At 39.3% G+C, this 13,578-nt stretch overlaps 1 protein-coding gene across 2 annotated transcripts in view; it reads right to left on the bottom strand.

Annotated features, from left to right (window-relative positions):
- Positions 1–13,578, bottom strand: part of Edc3 (enhancer of mRNA decapping 3) — a 43,775-nt gene that overhangs the window by 14,889 nt on the left and 15,308 nt on the right. The gene's annotated exons all lie outside the window — the stretch shown is intronic.

The following is a 13,578-nucleotide window of genomic DNA, read 5'->3' as shown; positions in this document are numbered from 1 at the left end:
CTCTGTGCACCCAAGGTCCTTTCTAACTTAATTTATTCTCAGGCGGGATCACAGCAGGCAAGAATCCAGACAACAGATCCAGATAATCTGAAATGTCTTTCAGTCTTTGGCTACCATGGTCTCTCTTCTCAGAACTGTATCTCTTCTATACATAAACACTGTCTGGACTATCAAAGACAGTGATCACAGCAAAATAAACACCACAACTGCAGCAACCCCATCTCAGACTCTACTTGGCTGCTGCATATCAATCAACACTACTCTAGCAATCACCCAGAAAGCCCTGTAAAATTCTCCCAACCAATTATTCAGAGAATAAATGACACCCACACATACAGGTAGGCAACTCATTTCAGCTCAACTGCATTCCCTTTTCATAATCTTTCAATGTGCCAAGAGTTAGAAGATCTTTAATCTAGTTTTGTCATCAAGATGTTATGTCATCTAGAAACTGAGGAGATGGCAGTCATTAAAGTATGTGAGAACAAACATGAGGACCTGAGTCGGATCCCTAACACGGATGTAAAAGCTGGATGCAAAAGTGGACGCATCTGTAACTGAAGGATCCCTGAGAGCTTACGGGGTGAGCCAGACACCTTAGCCAAATCAGTGAGACCCAGGTTCAGTGAGAGAAATTCTGTCTCAAAGAATAAGATGGAAAGGGATGAAAGAGAACACCATGTTTACCTCTGGCACTCACATGCACATGTGGATGTGCACGGGCATGCACACATGCATATAACCACATGAACACACACATGCACAATGTACACACATAGTTATATAATTTGGGGATGGAGTTGAAGCCCAGATGGCAGAGAACTTGCCATGCATGCACTAACCCCTAAGTTCAATTCCTAGTACCACAAAGACTGGAAATGGTGGGGCAAACCTGTAATCCAAGCACTTAAAGAGGCAGGACAGAAACTCAAGGTCATCCATTGGCCTAGGCTACCTGATATCTTGTTTTAAAAACAAAAGCAAAAAGTAAGAATTATGTATAATCTTGTATTTGCTATTCAACATTTTAGGGCTTCAATCTCCATTAAGCAAAATGTTCACAGCACAGTTTCTAGGCAGTCAATAAACAACTGACAAATTAATCAACACTAGCAAGGCCATTTAACATTATTCTGAAGAATATATATTATGCAAATATAACTCAATGTTTATCTAATGCCTCAGTACGGAAAAGTTGTGCTAGCAGGGACTATGTGACTTTGGTCTCAGTACGGAAAAGCTGTGCTAGCAGGGACTATGTGACTTTGGTCTCTGAGGGAAAACAAAACATGAGGGTAAAGAACAGAGAGGCGCCGTTAACTCGGATTGTAACCCCACAAAATAAGAAGTGGTTTAGACTAAATTCCATTTTCAATTGTTTACCAAACATTTCGTGAGAGAACACTGAGTGCTGTAACGAGGTGCTGGGAGGACATGATACATAATCAATACTAACTAAGGAAAAATAAAGTATACAAACAGTGAAAATTCAGCGTGGATTCAAATCTTAAAAGGTTTTCAGGTGTGTGTGTCCCCACAAGAGGAAGTCAGGTGACCTGATTTATCACGCTCTTATCCCTTTGAGATGAGGTCTCTCACTGAGCCTGGAGCTAGGCTGGCAGCCCCAGAGAGCCTCCTGTCTCTGACCCCAGCGCACTGCAGTTACAGACACAGCATGTGCTCAGATGTGGTGCTGGAGATCTGAACTCAGATCTGCATGCTTTCACAGCTAGTGCTCACCCACTGAGCCCCCTCAGGCCACGAGAACATACAGCTGGATTAGAACAGTAGTAATACTTGTTGTTAAAGGGAAGAAAGAACAGGACAGAAAGTCCGGCTCTCAAATGATCACTGCACTGACTCAATATTAAATATTAAATCAACTATCTATTAGGAAACAGGCATGCAACCCAATTGACTCTCATTCCTAGGTCCAATAAGGATAATCCACTGGGATACAGAAGATGACAGAAAACAAATTCACTTTTAAGCAAAAATTGTAGGAAATTATATACCCTTCATGAATTTAATATGCTGATGGAAACTGACATCCTAGGAGGCTTCATACCAGTAAATCACTACCATTCCTGAGCTATCTGGAGAAAACGCAATGTTCTCTACCTAACCAGTCTGTCCATGTTAAGTGGACTGACATAATTTTTTTTTTTAAAACAAAGTCTTTCCCTAGAACATGCTGTGCCATGTAGCCCAGTAACAATCCGCCTGGAATGCTAAGATTACATGCATGTGCCATACATAATTTAAATGATAAAGCATGATAAAGTTGTTTATTGATGTAGACACATTCTAGCAACAGCACATAGAGTTTGGTTGTTATACACACAAAGACTGCTGCATCACCAGGCAATAAAATCTTGAGCATACAGCCCACTAATGACTGAAATATCATTACCGGACATGGCTTTTTAAATAAAGTTCGCCTGTTTTTTTACCCCTCCCCCAAACCACGCTGTTGTTGCTATTGCTGTGTGTGTGTTGGTATTCAGGATTGAGCCCATATTGCATTTTTTTTTGTTGTTTTTGTTGTTGTTTTTCGAGACAGGGTTTCCCTGTAGCTTTGGAGCCTGTCCTGGAACTAACTCTTGTAGACCAGGTTAGCCTTGAACTCACAGAGATCCGCCTGCCTCTGCCTCCCAAGTACTGGGATTAAAGGCATGCGCCACCACAACCTGGCTCATATTGCATATTTTAAGCAAGTGCTCCATCACTGAGGCACACCCCTAGACTTTTTATCATTTTAGTTTTAGTTGAGATACAGTTCTTTTGTTTTTTGTTTTTTCGAGACAAGGTTTCCTTGGAGCAGGTCCTGGAACTGGCTCTAGACCAGGCTAGCCTCAAACTCAGAGATCTGCATACCTCTACCTTACAAGTGCTAGCATTAAAGGCGTGCGCCACCACCGCCAGGCATGAGACAGGGTTTTGTTATGCATCCTGCTACCTTCCAACTAGTTATCCTGTCTCAGTCTTGAAAATGCTAAGATTATAGATCTGTACCATCATGCCCACACAGTCTTAACCATTTTGGGGGTTTCCTAGTGGTATCAAGGTTTATGTTGGGGTAAGCCCCAATAAGCCTCTCAGGATTCAGAAGGATTACTATAGCAGGCGAAAATCTGACTAATAAGGTCTGAGGGTAAATGAAATAAATTAGCTACATAAATATTTTAGTTATGTCCTATTTATTCTTCCTGTGCTCTCTCTAATGTTCTCTCGATGTTTCCTTTGGATGTTTCTCTTCGATGTCCCTCGTCGTTCCTTGCTGTTCTACCCATCCCACAAGGTTTCCAGTTTATATACCTACACATAGTTAACAAGCATACTTTTTTTTAGGGCTAATAGGATGGGTAAAAGACTGACGAGGTAGGCGCCTTATGTTTCAGAAGGGGCATGACTGTGCAGTTGCCCAGCAGATACCAGAAGGATTAGGATGGAGCTTGCCACTGGGCCAAGCATCCTGGTGCTGTATCTGCTGGCACAGAGGTGAAAAGGCTGTTTAGCAACCCAAGCTTTTTTCCTATATATTTTAGGGGTATCTCCGGGGCTGGTTTAGCAACCCAAGCTTTTTTCCTATATATTTTAGGGGTAAAAGTACAAACAGTTAATTTCCTAGACTAAGACCTGTGTCAAATGAAAGGTGAAGGTAAGTGCAGAATATTAATAGCTTGTTAAGGCAGAGCAAAGGCCGGCAGGCTATACTCTCCTAAGCTGGCTGTTAGACAATTCAGGGCCACCCAGACCTGTTCATCAGTAGGGGCAGACACACTGTCTCTCTGCTCAGGGCTCCTTTCTTGTGAATAACTCCTGTCAATAAGGATAATTGTGGGGGAGTCTAGCTTTATGTAGATTCGACTAGAACAAAGGTTTGGTTGAATGAATGCTTTCATACCAGGGCCCCATAGTGTCGGGGAAAGTATACATTGCTGGGATATTTTGGAATGAATTCTATTATGAGAGGGAAAAATGTCATGATTTCACAAGAGTTCTACAAACTTGACAGTTACTATCCAAAAGAGTTCCCAAAGCTTTGCAAATAGGGTTCTCCACCAGATCACACTCTGTGGACCTGTCCACAGCTGTCAGCTGTGCACTCACTGTACAACATTTGTGGCTCACATCAGAGTGGTACTGGGGAGCAAGCTCAGGCACTGTGCTCATTAGGGGCAAGTTAATAAATAGTGTGCACTCAATATTGTGCAAGATAACGAAAAGCTACTGAAATGCTAACTATAAAATCAAAGAAAATAACCCTAGATGGCTGTAGAGCTTTCTCAGCGTGCTGCCAAAACACCCCACCACAATAAATGGCAGCCTGGTTCATGACAGAAAATGTTGTCTGCCCTAAAGATTCTGGACACTGAACACTATTTTTGGCTTGGCTGTAGAACTCTTACAAATATAACTGTACCCACAGCTGTTTATTATCTGTTGCTTGTGTTCTCTCCACAAGACTATTCATTCAAAAGGCATACTCTAAACTAAGGACTATCTATTTTTCCAATACTGTCAATATTTTTCCAAGAAAAACACTGATTTTTTTCAAAAATACTGAAAATTCCAAAAGTCAAGGGAAAATGACCAGAAAAATAAAACTTTTTTTAAAAAATGAAAAGCAGGCAAAATAGTCATTTGTCTTAAGTCTCCCATTTCCTCATACTTGAATACGAAATACACTGAAGTTCTTGGTGAATAAGCTTGCTCAGTACTTGGCTCACGTGGCCCATGGGTCTGGCTGTGCATTAAGCAAACTGGCCTCTGGCCACTGAGAGAACAAGGAACTTCCCTTGGAAAAGATAAACAGCACTTCCCAGGCTTGTATACCTTTCAAACAAGGGCCAAGCATGTGGGACTGGAAGCTCGCCTTCCTGTGCCATTTTCCTGCCAGCCTTTGATACACAGGCCCTCTGGCCAGGACACTCTGTAACAAACCCACTGTTGTGTAACCCTCGGTGTCACTAATTGGCTTTTGTCACACACATATTATAAAAGGAAACTTTGCCCTACACTTAAAGTTCTAAAAGGTATCATAGTCAAACTGAAAATGTTTTAGCTCTAGACTCAGAATTTATGACAGGAAGCCTGACAATATTGGAGCATTCTAGTTATTTCCCAAATCACAGCACTGCACTCTCTAGTATGTAAAATAGACGAAGCACATCTGAAGAGATACAAGGGGACTTCATAAGTTCCAACTGCAGATGACTACCAGATCTAATAGGCCATTAAAGCCCAACCATGCTGCAGCAAGTTAAAAGTATTAGATCTTCTGGAGCCGAAATTATACATACTATGAACCCCCAAAATGTCTTATCTGTAAGACATTTTGCTTATATAAAAATGAGCACAAGGCCAGCTACCTATTTTCATGTCCTATGGGCAAAAAAGCCTTAACCATTTAATAGTATGTAGCCAATGTCTGTCACATTCATGACTGTAATGTGATTTCAGAGTGTCTTTTATTTGTCCCTAAGAGTCAGTATTTTCAGCTTACATGGGATTTGAAAAACATGATTTTAAATTTATTATTAGTGTATGTGTACACACCTGCACCCATGACACAATGCCCTTGAACTTCTGCCTATCAAGTGCATGCGCAGCACCAAAATCCAGCATATGTGGCACTGAGGATGTAGCCAGAGTTACATGCTAAGCATGCACTTTAGCAACTAAGCTACAGTGCCAGCATGACAAATATGATTTTTACCCACATAGTGATCTATACACTTAGTAAAACTGTAAGTGGTCTCCCTCTGTAACCTGGACCAGATGGCTGATCCATTCACCCATTTGGCAAGTTTTCTGACAGTCACAGAAACTATTCTTTAAAGCCATCCTCACCTAACCCAAGAAGACATGAAGATGTGCACATTCTTTTGTTTTTTTTTCCCTTGAGACAGAGTTTCTCTGTGTAGCTCCGGCTGTCTGGAACTCACTCTATAGACCAGGCTGGCCTTGCACTCACAGAGATCCAATTATCTTTGCCTCAAGTGCTGGGATTAAAGGTGTGTGCACCATCATCACCTGAAAGATACATTTATTATTCTAAATCTCATCAGCAATGGATTAACTAACTAGAGCCAACAAATATCCCTCAATTTAGAGCTCACCTTGGAAGAACACTTACACGAACAGAAAAGAGGGCTGGAGAGTTGGTTCAGCAGTTAAGAGCACTGTCTGCTCTTCCCAGCACTCACCAGCAGCTCACAACCATCTGTAGTTCTAGTCCTACGGTATCCAATGCACTCTCTTTTGACCCACGTAGGCATAAGGTGCACATACATACATGTATGAAAAACAGTCACACATCCCATTAACCACAGCATTCAAGAGGCAGAGGTAGGGGGATCTCTTGGAGTTTCAAACCAGTTAGGGCTTCTTAGTAAGACAAAACAGGCAAAACTAAACAACAACAACAAAACTGAAAACAAATGTTCACAGTAATTTTCTTTATAACTACCAAAAGATAGAAACAATTAAGATTCCTTTCAACATAAGTAAAAAGATAAGCAAATACTGATACATTCATATAATAGGATATTATTCATCAGTAGAGAAAATGACATATGAAGCCACAAAAATACATGAATGAATCTCCTCCCACCCCAAGACAGGGTTTCTCTGTGTATCTCTGGCTGTCCTGGAAATCACTCTGTAGACCAGTCTGGCCTCAAATTTTGAGTGCTGGGATTAAAGGTGTATGCCACCATCACCTGGCTGACATAATGAATCTTAAATGCATATTGCAAAGTCAAAAAAGTCATTCAAAAAGGCTATATATTGTGTGATTTAATCTGTGACATTCTGGGAAGTGAAAACTACAGCAGCTACCAGGAGAAAGTAGAGAAGAGGAAGGTGACAGCTAAACAGGTAAAGCTTAGGACACTGAAACTATTCTATATGGCATTGTAATGACCAACATGACCACGTGTTTGCTAAACACCAACAAAACCTTGTAAGAAAAAGAGTAATAAGCCTTTATATGTGCAAATAATACTCATTCAGTAGGTTTGAGGAATCCCAAATGTAATGAAAAATGGCAATCCATCTGTATTACGAATTAAGAAACAAATCAACAAAGGTGAAAAACCTAAGTAACCCTGAAAACAAGTGGAGTCTGTAAGAAGAAAGGAAAGAGGAATCACACACAAGCATTATATTCTAAGAAAGAGGAATCACACACAAGCATTATATTCTATGTGACATCGGGATGGGGAGTGCAAATTGGTAATTCTGACACAGACTGAGTATCCAATCTAAACTGCTTGTGCCCAGAGTGTTTTAGACTCTAGGAGTATCTGTATATACATAAGCTATCCTAAGGATAGGACCCAAAACTAGACACAAAATTCATCTGTATTTCATATGTATCTTTTACATATAGCCTGAAGGTGATTTTATATAATATTTCCAGTATACCAGGATTTTGATGGCAACGTGTCACATGTGAATAGGTTTGGAATTTTCCAATTGTGGCATCGTGTAAATGTCCAAGTTTAAGATTCTAGAGCACTTTAAACTTTAATTTTCACACTAGTGATGCTCAACCTCGACCACTCTACATACATTGTATAGTAGCAAACAGGTGAGAGGTGGTAGGAACCAAGTTTCTCACTGTTGGAGTGGAAGATTATAATAACTGAAAGAAGGTAAAAACGATCCACAATGGAACTGGAGAGATGGCTCAGCTGTAAAGAGCTACTACCACATTAGGACAGGCTCCAAAACTGCAGAGAAACCCTGTTTCAAAAAGCAAAACAAGCAAAAAACCCAAAAACAACAACAAAAACTAATCCATTAATTAGTTTGGTTTCAGTTGCTCTGATAAACACCATGACAAAAAACAACATGGAGAGGAAAGGGTTTATTTAGCTTCCACTTTCCAATCACAGTCTATTCATTGAAGGAAGTCAAGGCAGGTACTTGGAGGCAGGAAATGAATGAAGCAAGGGCCATAGAGAATAAGAATGTTGCTTACTGGCTTGCTTACCTTGCTTTAAAATACAACCCAGGACAACTGACAAAGTAGTGGCACCACCCACAGTGGGCTATACCTTTCCTACATCAATCATTAATCAAGAAAATGCCCCATAAACATGCCAAAGTTAATCTGATAGAGGCAATTCCTTAATTCAGGTTCCCTCCTGCTAGGTGACTCTAGTTTTGTCAAGTTCACAAATCTAACTAGCATAATGGGATAATAGATTAAGTTGGAGATGTCAGAATAGACTCACATTTAGCATGCTATAGTAAACATGGTTCCCTACAGATCGTAAACCAATTAAATACAGACACATCTGTTTCTTTGCTTTCAGTTAAAAGAATGACAGTGGTTAGCAATGATCAAAGCCCACATTTTGGTTTTAAATACTACTTTCCAAAAAAGGAAACAACATTCCTCCTGATTCATTTCAGGAAGAAAATACAAAAGATAAGCTTCAAGTTATCTTTAATGTCATAAAGTAAGTATTGGGGAATTAAAAAAAAATTCCCTGTGTCAGGAGTATGTCAAAGGGACATGGGATTCAATAAAAAAGTGTTTCTATAACCAAAGCTGAAATAATGTCACCAAATGGCACACAGTAGCTAGGGACACTACTCATAACAAAGCACTTGCTTAATCCACAATGCCTGAGTGTAATCTCCCACAGCAACAAAGTAACAATAGAGTAGGAGCTGAGGAGATGGCTCAGTGTGTAAAGTGCAAGCATCAGAACTTTAATTCAGATCCCTAGCACCCACCCACACACAAACCACATCTGAAATTCCAGCATTAGGAGATAGAGACATTAGAATCACAAGGGTAGCACGAATAATAGAAACTCAGAGACAAATAATGGGATTAAAGCTGAAGATCAGAGAAGCAAAGCAGGCAACAACTAGAGAGACTTTTTACCTCTATCAAATCTTCAGACCAAAAGGGCGAAATCCTGTCTCCATGAATCCTCAGACTCCACACTCCAGTGAGTCTCTTCCCCTTTATATTCCTCTCTCTGCCCGCCTATAATGCTCCTGTCTCTACCTCCCTAGTGCTGGGATCAAACCTTAATGAATTTAAACCCTCTCATTTCCTGTGGAAACAAAAGTATAACCTCTTCTCCACAGTAACATACCTTTTGACTTAAATTTTGAAGTCAAGGCATTTTCAGAATATATATGTAAGATTAAATCAGCACCTTTATAATCAAATGTCTTTTAGCAGGTGTTGCTCCTTCCTCAGCAAACAATTCAAAGACAACACAATAGCATACAGTACTGAAACTCTCTGTATTTTCCATCTTTTACATGGCTTTATTTTTCAACTCTATTTTTATTTTTGCTTTTTTAAAAAAAAATTTGCTTTTTGAGACAGGGTTTCTCTGTGCATCTTTGGCTTTCCTGGAACTCACTCTATAGACCAGGCTGGACTCAAGCTCAGAGATCTGCCTCTGCCTTCCAAGTGCTGGGATTAAAGATGTTTGCCACCACCCTAGCTATTCTATTTCTTTTATTTCTACCTTTTTTCCTCTCCCAAGCCTATGTATATTTTTAAACATACTGTAAACCATTTAAAGCACATGAGTCTTTAATCTCATAAATGCCATGGCTAGGATTAAAGCAGCGGCTTTGGCAGTTCTTCACCTTATTCCTTAGCTTTCTGCAAGTCTAGCTTTGTGGTGGAGGTACAGGCAAGAGCCATATTGATTGCCACAACTCTGTGGACTTTCTAGGTCCATGCCCCCACTAAGAAGCAGGCTGCCAACTGGTCATAAACCCCACTTAAGTGTTTGGTGGCAGGGCCTCAAAAGAGCTGCAAAGTTTTTACCACAAATGCTGAGTCACGAAGCCTCTCTTAATAGAGCCTGTCTCTGCTTGCCTTTAGCAAACAAAGCCTACTGTAGTAAAGACAATTACTAAGAAGCTGTGCTTGACTCTCTTCTTGTCTGTCTAGAATCCTTTTCTTTCTTTTTTTAAAAGAGCTTTCTCAAGCATTATGTGAAAATTCTTGTCAAACATTTGAATGCCATTTGTAGACTGAAGTTTCTGTCCTGCCTGGTCCCACAGCCATTCAGTCCCAAAGAAACTCACAGAGGCTTATATTAATTATAAACTGTGTGGCCTCTTAGCTCAGGCTTATTATTAACTAGCTCTTACAACTTAAATTAACCCATAATTCTTATCTATGTTTAGCCACGGGGTTTGGTATCTTTTCTCAGTACACCACTTTCACCTTGCTTCTACTGTGTATGACTAACGACTAACTCTCTGCCTTTCCCTTTCCCAGAATTCTCCTAGTGTGGTTGCTCTGCCTATATTTCCTGCCTGGTTACTGGCCAATCACTGTTTTATTAAACCAGTATGAGTGACAAATCTTTACAGTGCACAAAAGCATTATCCAATAGCATTTCCCCATTTTTTCTTTCAAATCAAAAACCCCGAATCTAATCACCCAGATAGCTCAGCAGGTAGAACATGAGACTCTTAATCTCAGAATCTTGTATTCAAGCTCCATGTTTGGCACCATTTGTAGACTTGAGTTTCTGTCCCACCTGGTTCCACAGCCATTCAGTTCCAAAGAAAACAGACAGAGGCTTATATTAATTATAAACTGTGTGGCCTCTTAGCTCAGGCTTATTACTAACTAACTCTTACAACTTAAACTAACCCATAATTTTTATCTATGTTTAGCCACTTGACGTGGTGCCTTTTCTCAGTATGGCATTTTCATCTTGCTTCCTCTGAATCTGGCCGACAATTGATACTCTCCCTTTTCTCTTCCCAGAATTCTCCTAGTCTGATTGCTCCATACAAGAGCATTATCCCACAGCAGCTGTTGTTCCTTTTTCATTAACATAAGTTAATAAGCACTATAGAATCTATTTCTAGGGGTATTTATTATCTCTTTCTATTCACTTAACAGATTCTTTAGAGTTCAATTTGATCTTTCAATAACTGCCTGCCCTGTAGGATTGTATGGTATACCTATAATATGCTTTTTATTATAATAAGCAAAAAAAACCTCTTTCATTTTCTTTTAGACATATGCTAGGACATTGTTAGTCTTTATTTCTACAGGCATATCCACAATGGTCATAACTTTTAGCAAATGTGAGATTACCAAATCAGCCCTTTCTGAACTGAAAGCAGTTGCCCATTGAAAACCTGAATAGGTATCAATGGTGCATTGTACATACTTTAGTTTTCCAAATTCTACAAAATGGAGTATATCCATCTGCTAGATTTCATTCCTTTAAGTACTCTTTGGGTTATTTCCTGCAGGTAGTAGTATTTGGTTGTATAAAGGACAAGCAGAACATTTCCTTATAATTTCCTTGTTGCCTTTTTTTAAACCTTTGCAATTGACATGTTTTTTATGAAATTGAGGCCTTCACCATATTTCCAATCAATAATTGATCAATTTCTGTATTACCTTGGGCTAGGGTACCTGGCAGACCTGTATGGGATCAGATGTGTCTTATGTATATATAAAATTTTGCCGGGCGGTGGTGGCGCACGCCTTTAATCCTAGCACTCGGGAGGCAGAGGCAGGCGGATCTCTGTGAGTTCGAGACCAGCCTGGTCTACAAGAGCTAATTCCAGGACAGGCTCCAAAGCCACAGAGAAACCCTGTCTCGAAAAATCAAAAAAAAAAAATTTCTATTCCTAATTGTACCTTATAACTGAATAAATAATAAAGCCAATTATGTATCATCTGGTATAAATTCTGTAATTTCAATATGCAAAACAACCCTTTCTGCATATTGTTTATCATAACTATGTTGAGAGGTTCTTTAGAATCTCTTAGTACCATGAGAATAGCATGTAATTCTAACTTTTGAACAGATTCATAAGGACTTTGACCCACTTAAATTTTCTGAGTTGTAACCCATCTTTCCTGATTTGCAACAGCACACAGTGTAGGGACTCCAGTTATTGATGTATCTAGTACAATGTGAGAAAGGATCCAGCTAGTTTTCTTTATAAGTTGAATTTTCTTTCTTTTGGGATAGTTGTTGTTAATCTCTCCCAAAAAATTACTACAAGCACTTTGCCAAGGTTCACCTTTTGCCCTTAATTTAACAATTTCATCATTATTAAAAGGTAGCATAATTTCTGCTGGGTCTATTTCTGCAAATTGACAAAGTCTCTATTTTCCTTTTAGAATTAACCCAGAGACCTTTCCCACTAAGTTTTTAATTTTTTGCTTGGTTTACATGGTAAAAGGATCCATTCCAAGATAATATCTTCCCTCTGCATTAAAATTCTTGTAGGGTAATGTTTGCAGGGTAACATAAGCAGAATAAAGTTAAGATTTAGATCCACACAATCCACATGTGCCTTCTGTTATTTCTCTTATATCAAAGTCAGTTTTCTCTCAGCTTCATCTGGTAATTTAACTATTGAAGTCCTTGTCACCATCTAAAGTTTTGAATATACATTTATATTGTTTCAGGAGCAATTTGTAATGCCCAACCAGGCAAAATGTTCTGCTTCAAATATTCTTCCTAAAGTATCTACATTTGAATGAGCTAGTAAAATGTCCATGTAATGGCAAACTAGATAAAAAAAATTGCTTATGTATCATTTCCAACGGCTGCAATACAAAAAACTGGCACACTGTGAGGCTATTGAGTATTCCCTGTGGGAGAACCTTCTATTGATATCTTTTAGCAGGCTGAGAATTATTTTAAGAAGGCACCATGAGGGCTGGAGAGATGGCTCAGAGGTTAAGAGCACTGACTGCTCTTCCAGAGGTCCTGAGGTCCTGAGTTCAATTCCCAGCAACCACATGGTGGCTCACAGCCATCTATAATGAGACCTAGTGCCCTCTTCTGGCATGCAAGCATACATGGAAGGAGTGCTGTATACATAATAAATAAATAAATCTTTTTTTTAAAAAAAGAAGGCACCATGAACGCAATTTTTTCTTTTTCTTGTAAAGGTATAGTGAAGAAACAACCTTCTAAATCAATAACTATTAAGAGGTCATCCTTTACGTAATAGAAAAGGCAAAGAAATTCCAGACTATAGAGAGCCCACTGGCTGAATTACCTTATTAGCAGCTCTTAGATGTGTTAGCATTCTCCATTTTCCTCATTTCTTTTTAACAACAAATACAGGAGAATCCCAAGGTCTGGTTGATTCTTTAATGTGCTGAGCATTTAGTTGCTTCTGTACCAGATGTTTTAAAGCCTGCAGTTTCTCTGTTGTTAAAGGCCACTGCACAACCCATACAGGTTTGTCTGTCAACCATTTTAAAGGCAGGGCTGTTGGTGCCTTTGAAATGTCAGCAGCTTTTGTACCCTGTCCTTTTACAACCTGAATGGTTGGTGACTGTTCTTTATAATATCTTGTAATATTTTCCCCAGAAACATACATTCATTTATAGTTTGTTTCTAAGATTGGGGGAATGTTAATCTGAGTATTCCATTGCTGTAACAAATCACATCCCCACAGATTCATTGCTATATTAGCCACATATGGTTTTAATATTCCTCTTTGTCCTTCTGTCCCTATACATTCATCCCACCTTACACTTTGCTTTACCTGAGATAAAGTTCCAATCCCTTTAAACTGAACATT

The sequence above is a fragment of the Arvicola amphibius genome, chromosome 3 (genome assembly GCF_903992535.2).
Source record: "Arvicola amphibius chromosome 3, mArvAmp1.2, whole genome shotgun sequence".
NCBI classification, from domain to species: domain Eukaryota; kingdom Metazoa; phylum Chordata; class Mammalia; order Rodentia; family Cricetidae; genus Arvicola; species Arvicola amphibius.
The sequence above is the reverse complement of the archived record's forward strand: the minus strand, read 5'-3'. Positions and strand labels throughout refer to the sequence as shown.